Below are 9,885 nucleotides of genomic sequence, written 5' to 3' on the forward strand. Positions count from 1 at the left end.
AACACTTATAAAACCTTTAAAACAGAGTGAAAATACCTGCATAAGATACTGAAAGTGATCCATAAAAAGTGGTCAAAATCAGGTGTTATCACAAACCTTGTTCACATGTATCAAGATCAACTCGGGATAGTGAGCCTAGAAGACCTTCTCTAGCCAATCTATTCATTCGATCAACTCCAATGTGACCAAGAGTAGAATGCAACACATTCATTTCAACATTATCAGAACTTGTGACATATGAAAAACAATTATCAACATTACTTATAGTAGTAACATTTGTAGTACAATCAAGTACAATAAAACCATCACAAGCGTAACCAGAACCAAAGAACACAGACCATAGAGAGATGTGAAAACACATGTCATGGAAGTTCAAACTAAATCCTAACTTAAGTAGAGCCAAAACAGAGACTAAGTCCCGATGGATTTTAGGAGCATACAAGGCATCATGTAATATGAGAGTTTTTCCGCCACGAATGTGTAGCTGGCAAGGGCCGATACCCTGAACCGCAAATTTGGAATTATTTCCCACATACAAGCATCTTGTACCTTTAGACACCCGTCAATACTCTACAAATGCTTCTAGACTTCTAGCTACGTGGTCTTTTGCTCCTGAGTCTACAATCCACGAAGGATGAGATTCTGTAAGCATTACACAACTAGAAACATAAGCATATTTGCAAGTAGAGTCCAAGGATAATACCTTCTTTGCCTCAGTGCATTTACGAGCAAAGTGACCCAATGAGCTACAGTTGTAGCACTTCATTTTGGTCTTATCCTTCTTGCCTCCACGCTTGCCACGCTTGGCATCTTTCTTTTGTCTCTTAACTTCAGACTGGTAGGGAGCCTTGTGTCCCATGTTACCTTTCTTGTGTTTCACCAGAGTTTGAACTCGCAAAGTTGGCTTCATTAAAGGACTTAGAAGCCTCTAAGCGTTCATCCTCTAACTCAAGATGACATGATATATCTTCAAATATTTTCACATTTTCATTTGGCGTCATCTGAACCTTCATATGATCCCAACTTTCAGGCAACGAACAGAGAACCGCTTGGACTTTCTGTTCATTAGACATTATCTGACCAGCATTTTTGAGCTCTTTAATCATGTTTGACATGATTCTAAAATGCTGCCTCATCGATTGATTTGGGCGCTTCTTATAATCATTAAACCTTTTATTATGTCTCCTAAGTTTGGTAGCCGATGTGGCACCAAACTTATCTTTCAAGGCCTCCCACATGCCTTTCGCAGTTTCATATTCTTCAAAATCACACATGAGATCATCTTGCATACAACTCAACAACGTGATGCGAGCGATGCTATTCTTTCTTTTCCAGGCAACATATGCCTGCTGATCTTTCTCATGTTGAGCTGTAGTACCCAGGCTCTTCCATGTGATGGAAAAGAGTCTCCTTAACCTCTTGCTCCTTGAGGATATACTGGACTTTCCGATACCAAATATCGCAATTTTCACCATCCAATTTGTCTCTTCAGTTGAGCTCAGCAATGATGTTCTTACAAACAGATGACATACCTGCTTGAACATCTAGAGACATTACTTTATTTGCATACTCTTAACATATAAATGTAATTTTGCCATGAACACAAACTAATTCAAAATAACTCAATTTTGATATGAGATCGAGAGTTCACTATGTTTCCCAATCATCACCCGTATCAAAACTTTTTTATAATACATTAATTTGTTCTATGCAAAATTTTAAGTTCTAAATTAATCAGAACTTCCACTTGATCAAAGTATTTTATACATGAATTAACAAATAAAACATGTATTAAAAAAAACAAATCAATTTTTTTTGGGTTATTGTTCATCGTCTTCTTAAAAGACAATGTTTAACAGCAAACATGTCCAAAAATTGTGACCCTAATATCTCTCTAAATACGAAACCAAATCATGCTTTTTATATATCAAACAAACGATAATTTCAATACCTGCGCATGGAAACTAAAATCACGTAATTCCGAATTATAAAAAGAGAGATATGGATGAAACAATATTTCCGGTTTTTTTACTATTTTTCCAAATTCATACAAACTATTATGGTTTTCAAAGTGATATTTTCCATAATCATTCAAGCCTATATGACGAACATCTATGCAAAGTTTCAATTCATTTCATCATATATTCACGAATTCACCATTTTCAATCATTTAAGCATTAACCATTTTCTCCAATTCATCATGAATGAGCGTGACTAACATATAGCGGTTTTATTTCATGATTACTATGAACGTTTTCATTCCAGAACCGAATCCTAATGCTCTGATACCAATGTAAGAACTTTATGCGGAAGTGTTTAAACCGAACAATACATTTGCCCGGTTTAGCGATGAATATGACTCGGTATGATCTGAAAACAGACGCAGAGATTAGGAAAGAGATCACAGATGGAAATCAACCACTTATCACCGCTCAAAAATCCTTACAATTGATCTCTCCAAGCTTTCTCTCTCTAAAATGTTTTCTCTCTCCTCTGTAACTTCATTGTTTACCAACAGTCACCAACTGTTGTAAACAAGCAGTTTCTTCTCTCTACAATGTCTCATATATATATAAAATGAAGAGACACAATCTGAAGAGTCATAACTCTTCATTTAGAAAAATTATAATTATAACTGCTGGTTTAATCAAATCGGTTCGGTATGCTGCCAAATCATGGGCGCAAACCGATCATAAACTAATATGACCTGTTGTTCTCCTCTAACAACCCGGCTTTTCCAAATAACATCTGTCTCTCTGGTGGGATTCGGATCTCCTCAGATATTTTCTTCTTCAGACTCTGCCACGTTTTCAGACATGAACTGCACTGTTTTCTCAATGACGAGTAGCTCACAACCATTTGCAACAGAAACCCTGATTGTACACCAACCCTGCAAAAATGTATAAGTCCTAACTATTAAATACAGCTTTAGACGTTAAGAAATAAAGACAGAAAAAACGACATGTAAGAGCGCAACTCCTAACTATTAGACACAATTCGGACGTCAAGAGAGACAAAAAAAGCGACATGTAAGAGCTCTGAGGAAAAAACACTACAGGGTGTTGAGCAAGAAACTGGTCTTCTGGAACAAGGCCTGTCAAACTTTTGTCTTATTGGCTCTGGTTCCAGAGGAGACATTCCAGTTCCAGTTCATGTTCCTGGTGGTGGTGGCAGCTCTTCATGACACATGAGCATTGTTAGCAAAATCTTTCTCGAGAGAAGCATGCCAATCAATCATACACATCCGCCTGAGAGTAAATAACCTTGTCTCGGGTCTTGTGGTCAAATGGTAAGGGGAATAATTTGGGATGTTAACACATTTCAAGTTCGATCTACCTGCTATGCGAAACTCCAAACACATTATTCTTAGACACCTACATGGATATGAGTTCTTGCTTACAGCCTATTTGAATATCCGGAGAAAGTGTCCATGGTAACCCCTATTTTAAAATTTTTAAAAACTAACTTTTAAAATTTTGAGAATATATAGATATAATTATTAGTTTTCTTTTATATTTTTTGGAATAAAGAAATATTGTAAAATAAATCTTCAACAATAATATCATATATAAAAATATATCTACTTGAAATAATTTTAACTAAAATTTATATTTAGATATAACAAATATACTTAGATCTTCAACAACCATTTTTTTCAATTCAAAAAAGCTTTCCTTCTTTCTTCTGATTCATCGCAAAACTCTATAATTCATTGTTTATCTTCCACTCTCCAAAAACTCCAAAAATTTGCAATATTCTTAAGAACAAAATTCACGTTGTTTTTTTTTTTTTTTTGCAAACTCTTTCACACAAGACAGTTCTATCTATTCTTATAACTTTCCTAGAACTGAATCTAAAGAACATCTCTTTTTTCACTTAAAATTACCGGATCATATCCATGATAGAAATATGTTGGAATTTGTTAAAAACAATATCTATTTTTTAAACTTAAGAATACCTTCGCAAGATCGATAAACTTAAACTTAAAAAAAAAACAATTCAAAGCACAAATCTAAAATATGATCGATTACATTCATATTTTTATTTATTTTAAAATTTAATCATAAATAATATAATTAGATTTTAAAACAATTCATATGTTTGATTTATCTTGGATATTTTTTTAAATTTTAGATGCCAAAAAGTTAGCTTTCAAAGTTTTTAAAAGATGAGATAGTTTTCAAACTAATTCTCCCTTAAGTATATAATATTTCCCATTTTTCTTTCATGTTTCATTTTTCTTAGTTGTTATAGCTCTTGATTTTTGATCATTCTTTTTCTTGACCAATAAAGTACACATATCAGAAAAATAAATAATAATACAAAAGTCAAATGCACCATGTTGCATAAAGTCATAATCAGCCAGATCGCCAACTAGAATTTAGTTTCAAGATATAATGAACGTTAACACGAATAATTACATTAGTCAAATACGTTAATAATCGAACTGAATCAATTATTAGCCAGCCATTTCTGATTATAACGTGCTAGACCCGATGTATTGGACCATATATATGTACGTGACTTGAGTAACGTGACCCCAAAAGAAATCTCCACAACCACAGCAAGATAGAAATAAAACCGATAACTTTAACGAAAAAAAAAAGAAATAAAACCCATATGGAGCTATAGAGAGCATTGATATCGAAAAGAGGAATATTCCGGGCGGTGAGTGTGGTGAAGGACTTCCGGAGCAAGAAGCTGGCGAAGAACAACTTCATCGGAGGATTAGAGCTGGCGAAGAGAGATGGTATTATTTACGAACAAATGAAGGAGAATGGAGTCATCAGAATTAGAATGATGGTGAAGAAATGTAACCTAGAGCAATTCATTTACACGGTTGGAGTTAGAGACGACGACGTTTTGATGCCGTCTTTGGTTGAACAAAGGTTAAAAGTTAAAACAGCTACGAAGAAAACATCATGCAAAGGTGGTGGATAATAAGAAAGGGTCGTCTTGGACTCCTGCGTTACGAAGCATTCCTGAAGATTTTTAGTTTTATATTATTTTTTTCCTAAGTTTTTTCATAATAATTCTTTTTTTTCTGATATACCAGTTTTTGGCTGGAATTCAGATTGTTTATTTTTTTTTCCATAAAGATTTTGACCTTTTTTTTCGAGAAAATCTATGTCCATATGTCATTTTCAATGCTACGAACCAATTAGATTGTTGTTACTGATTAAAAAATATTGTTTTATCTATTTATTTGAATGAAACCATTATCTGATTAAAATAGTTGTCATTAGTTCAATTTTGATTTTTTTTTTCTTTTTGCATCGAGGATCCAAATCCAAATACAGCTAGATAAATAAAAATCAAAAACGGCTTGCCACTGATGATATAGTACACACTGACCTTGAACCATAATCTCGTCAGATATTACCCTTGTTTTCTTTTAATGATAGTACTAGGAATTAATCCGCAGCGAAGTAATATCTTTTAAATTATTTTAAACGTTAATAATTTTATTTTTTTGGTTAAATTAAAATTTATAGCAAAAATCTTTTAACAAAAAATGTAAATAAATAAAATTAGTGACATGTAAATAACAATACATATAAATATCATACAACCGATATTTACTTGTATATATATCATCAAATTGGATTTTGAATTAGTTTTGTTATGCGGTTTAATTATTAGTAGTTTTTAAATTTGAAAGTGATATGATGTTAATATATATATATATATAACATGGATTAGAATCTAAATATATATATATAATAAGAGTTTAATTTGAATATTTTATTAGAGATCAAATTATCATTTTTAGTCAATAAATTATAAAATATGTATTAATAATATTTATATATAGGATTGTCAAAATGGATAAACTCGTCTACGTAATTTATTTTCAATTTACTAAAATATTTTTGGCCAACCCGTAAAAAAATACAATTTTAATTTGAAAAATATATTTCAGTTTTTTTATAAAATAATTAAATTTATTTTCAAAAATTATACTAATTAATTATGAAAATATAAATGCAATTAAAATATTGCAAAAGTTTAAATAATATAATATATTTTAATATTTTAAAAGGTAAAAAAACTAAATACACTTTTCATTTATATTCATATATATTCAAAATAAATCTCTGAGCTATATATTTTACTATCTTTTACAGAGAAATATTAGTTGGGCTTTCTATATTTGTAAAATTTATTTATGTAATATCTTCTAAGTAAAATTGTATTTATGTAATATCTTATAAATAAAATTTTGTTTATGTAAAATATTATATAATATCTTTAAAAAAGTTCATTTATGTAAATGTCTACTCAAATAATAATATAGAGATACTGACCTTGAACCACAAATATGTTGGGAGGTATGTTTTAGTTAAATTTTTACTGTTAGACTTTTTATTAATGTTTATATGTCATAACTGTAAGTTTTTTATAGTAATAACTAGTGAATTTTTTCTCGTCTTGTGCGGACTGATATAATTTTTCATTTGATTGTTTAAAAAATTCAATAGTAGTTTGGATTCATTTTTTTATTCTCTATTGTTGAGTATATTTGTTTGTTAGATTTTCTTGTATTTTAATGTTTGAAGACATGATCATGAAAAAAATGTAGAAGATAATAGATAAAAACATATTAGTATCCAAATAATTTAGTTTAAATAATTTTGAGATCTTTTGATCCCTTTTCTATGTATTTAGACGTAGTTCTTGAAGTACCGTACAAACTTATTCGATTTTAATCACTGTTCTATGTATTTTAGACATAATTGTTTGAACTACTGTACGAACTTATTCGAAGAAAAAATAAGAGGTTAAACAATCTAGAAAGATGTGAGAGAATTAGAAAGAAGTTGTATATATTTATACTAAAATATTTGAAGTCAAAAACCCTAATCTAGACATCACAAATACCATCATTCCATTAGACTATTTATTGATTTTTAATTTTTTATTAGATTTTTACTAAATTCGGTTTTAGAAAATTTTAGAAACGGTTTGATTAATAATGGAATGAGGCATTAAACCACAATAATTTAGAGCGGTTTGTTTTAAACAATTTTAACACATTATCATATAAGAACTAATCAAAAAACGACATGTAATTAAAAATGGGCTTAAAAAATTTTTGTAGCTGAAACTCGTTCTGGAGATGACACGTAAGCAAAACCTTCTGAAATTTGTTGATGTTTATATGTCAAAACTGTAAGTTTTTATAGGAACAATATTGGTAAAGTGTTCAATGTTGCGTTTGTTATTGTTCACAATCAAATTCCAATTTGATGTAAATAACAGTTGACCATATCTATATACTTATTTGTGTAGTGATTTGCTTAGGTGTCGACTCCGCACTGAGCTCCAGAATGAGTTTCGATTACAAAAAAACCTTTTAACCCTATTTTTTAATTACTTGTCATTTTTGTATTGGTTCTTATATGATGATGTGTTAAAATAACTTAAAACAAACCGCTATAAATTATTATGGTTTAGTGTAATATTTTTAGACCCAGACCGAACCGAGCGGTCCGATAGGTTGAATCACAACCTGGCAAGATTTTTGGTTTGGCTTTTATTAAACCTCTCAAACCTAGAAAAATTTGCTCAAATCCGGTGAACCGGCAAAAACCTAAACTCATACAGTTTGTAGTAATAACAGTTTGTTTTCCTTTATTTTATTGAATGTCTTGTTTCTTTTTCATCATTACACATTAGTAAATTTTATAATATAAAATTTGATGATAAAAATTTAATAGTTTTTAAAAAATTGAATGAAAAAAGTATAGAATGAAAAATATAATTATAGATTTTAAAAATATAATTAATATAATCACTAAGTATAGTATATATTTTATTTAAAAATTTATTTTAAAAATAAAAATATACAGAAAAAGATTTGTGATAATTAATTTGATTCGATGACATAAATTTTTAGAATAACTCTTTTTTTACACACATAGAGAAAATGTAACTAAAGTTATAAATTTTATAAATAAAAAATAACTAACATTTATACTTAGTTGACCCGCGGTTGACTGGATTGATCCAGGTTGACCCAATGACCCGATAACCCAAAGAACTTTTTGAGTCATTATCCGGGTCAGGTTTAAAAACATTGGTTTAATGGTTCATTACATTATCAATCAAACCATTTTTCAAATTTAATAGAACCGAATTTTAGTAAAACCTAACAAACCCTAATAACATTCGTTATTTACAAAATGAAGAAATAGAATGCTTAAGCTCTATCATATGGAACAAGTTGAACACCAAATATAATACCAAATACTCCACGGAATTCGGAGGTGAATATCATATGAACTAGCACATGAATGAATCTATACACACTGGTCTCTATGAACATATACACCTTCTGGTCTCAAATTCACTCGCCGAGGCTAAGTATCTCATCTAATTTTTTTTTCTGTATGGCCAAGTATCCTTAATTAATCTTTTGTTCTGTATGGTCAAGCATCCTCAATTCTGGATTAAATCTATGATGGTTCATTACTATATTTTCGTTTTGTTTATTCCTTATAGTGTTAAATGAATTTGGTTCATGTTGTTTATGAAAATATTTTATGTATTCATTTTGTTTTTGATCGTGCCTTTTGGGTTACAAATTATTTCTTATGATCGTTGTAAAGATATTGAGATTGATTTCCAAACTGAAATAGAAAAGAAAGTGCTTCTTGTGTGATTATTATTTGATTTTTTTATTTTACAATAATTTTGTTTGTGCTTTACGATATATCATCTATTACACTTGCTATAGTTTTTTTCTTTTTTTTTACTTGTGCGATAAGATTGGCTTTACATGAGCCACTAAGACGTCTAGCCGAAAATCCAGCTCTAACTCTAGAGATACAAATAATTTACTGTTTCCATAGTCGTGATTTTTCATTTAGTACTGTCTACTAACTTCTATAAACCATTAATCTATATGTATCATCTTATGGTCTAAAAGTTATTGATTGACTGTCCATTTTGTGTGTAGAAGATGGTTCTATTTCATCTGACAAAAAAACTTAGTGGATGCGATAAAATATCACATAATGGAAAAGAAAGATGTGATGGCCTTGATCTCAAGGACAGCTTTCTTTGCAAACTTAGAAGCCGTATCAGTTCTTTAAAGTTAGATTTTGAAAAGAAAAAGAAGAAATGAAAGCTACAGAAAGAATCTCTACTCTGCGGGTGGAATGTTCATTACAAATTTACAAGTGGTCTTACCCTACTATAAGGCCAAAACACACTATGTTAATCGAGCCAACCATAATTACAATAATGGGAGTTAATCGTTAATGTCTTCGTCTCTGCCATCTAACGTTCTCATTGAATCCTCCGCTACAAACACCACCTCCACTTCAAATATCTCGGTTCCTTAATTTCTCCTTTAATTAAGGAGTGTGCCTCTTCTTTCTCTTCTTCATATTCCTGCAGTTTTTGAAAAAACATAGTATTAATCAACGTTTGTTCATCCTGTATACTTCGTGTTATAGCGTATGTGTCTCTCTATCTACATGTCTCTAAAGATAAGATTTTTGTGTTTAAAGTGGTTTAGTTTAGTGATTTCTTATGAGTCCAGAATATGTACTTTAAGAGAGAAAAACTCGGAGACAACACTTATGCAGAAGATAGTGTGATCAAAGAGTATGCAGATAATAAATTTAAGACATAAGGACGTCGGAAGATGAAGAAGCCTCTCGAGAGATAACAATTTAATCGTTTTATCTTTTGGCTCAAGTCATATTTTTGGTTTCTTAATATATTTGGTGGCTCGTGGTTTTTTTTGTGTGCATTCTGCATGATGATGGAATCAAACTACGAAGAAAATTACTTGGTCTAAAGCAGCTCAGTGTTGATGTTGCTGCTGCTCAATGCAAACTTGATTCTTTGTTTCTAAACTTCATTAAACCACAC

This window comes from Eutrema salsugineum, unplaced genomic scaffold (genome assembly GCF_000478725.1).
Source record: "Eutrema salsugineum unplaced genomic scaffold, Eutsalg1_0 scaffold_11, whole genome shotgun sequence".
Classification (NCBI taxonomy): domain Eukaryota; kingdom Viridiplantae; phylum Streptophyta; class Magnoliopsida; order Brassicales; family Brassicaceae; genus Eutrema; species Eutrema salsugineum.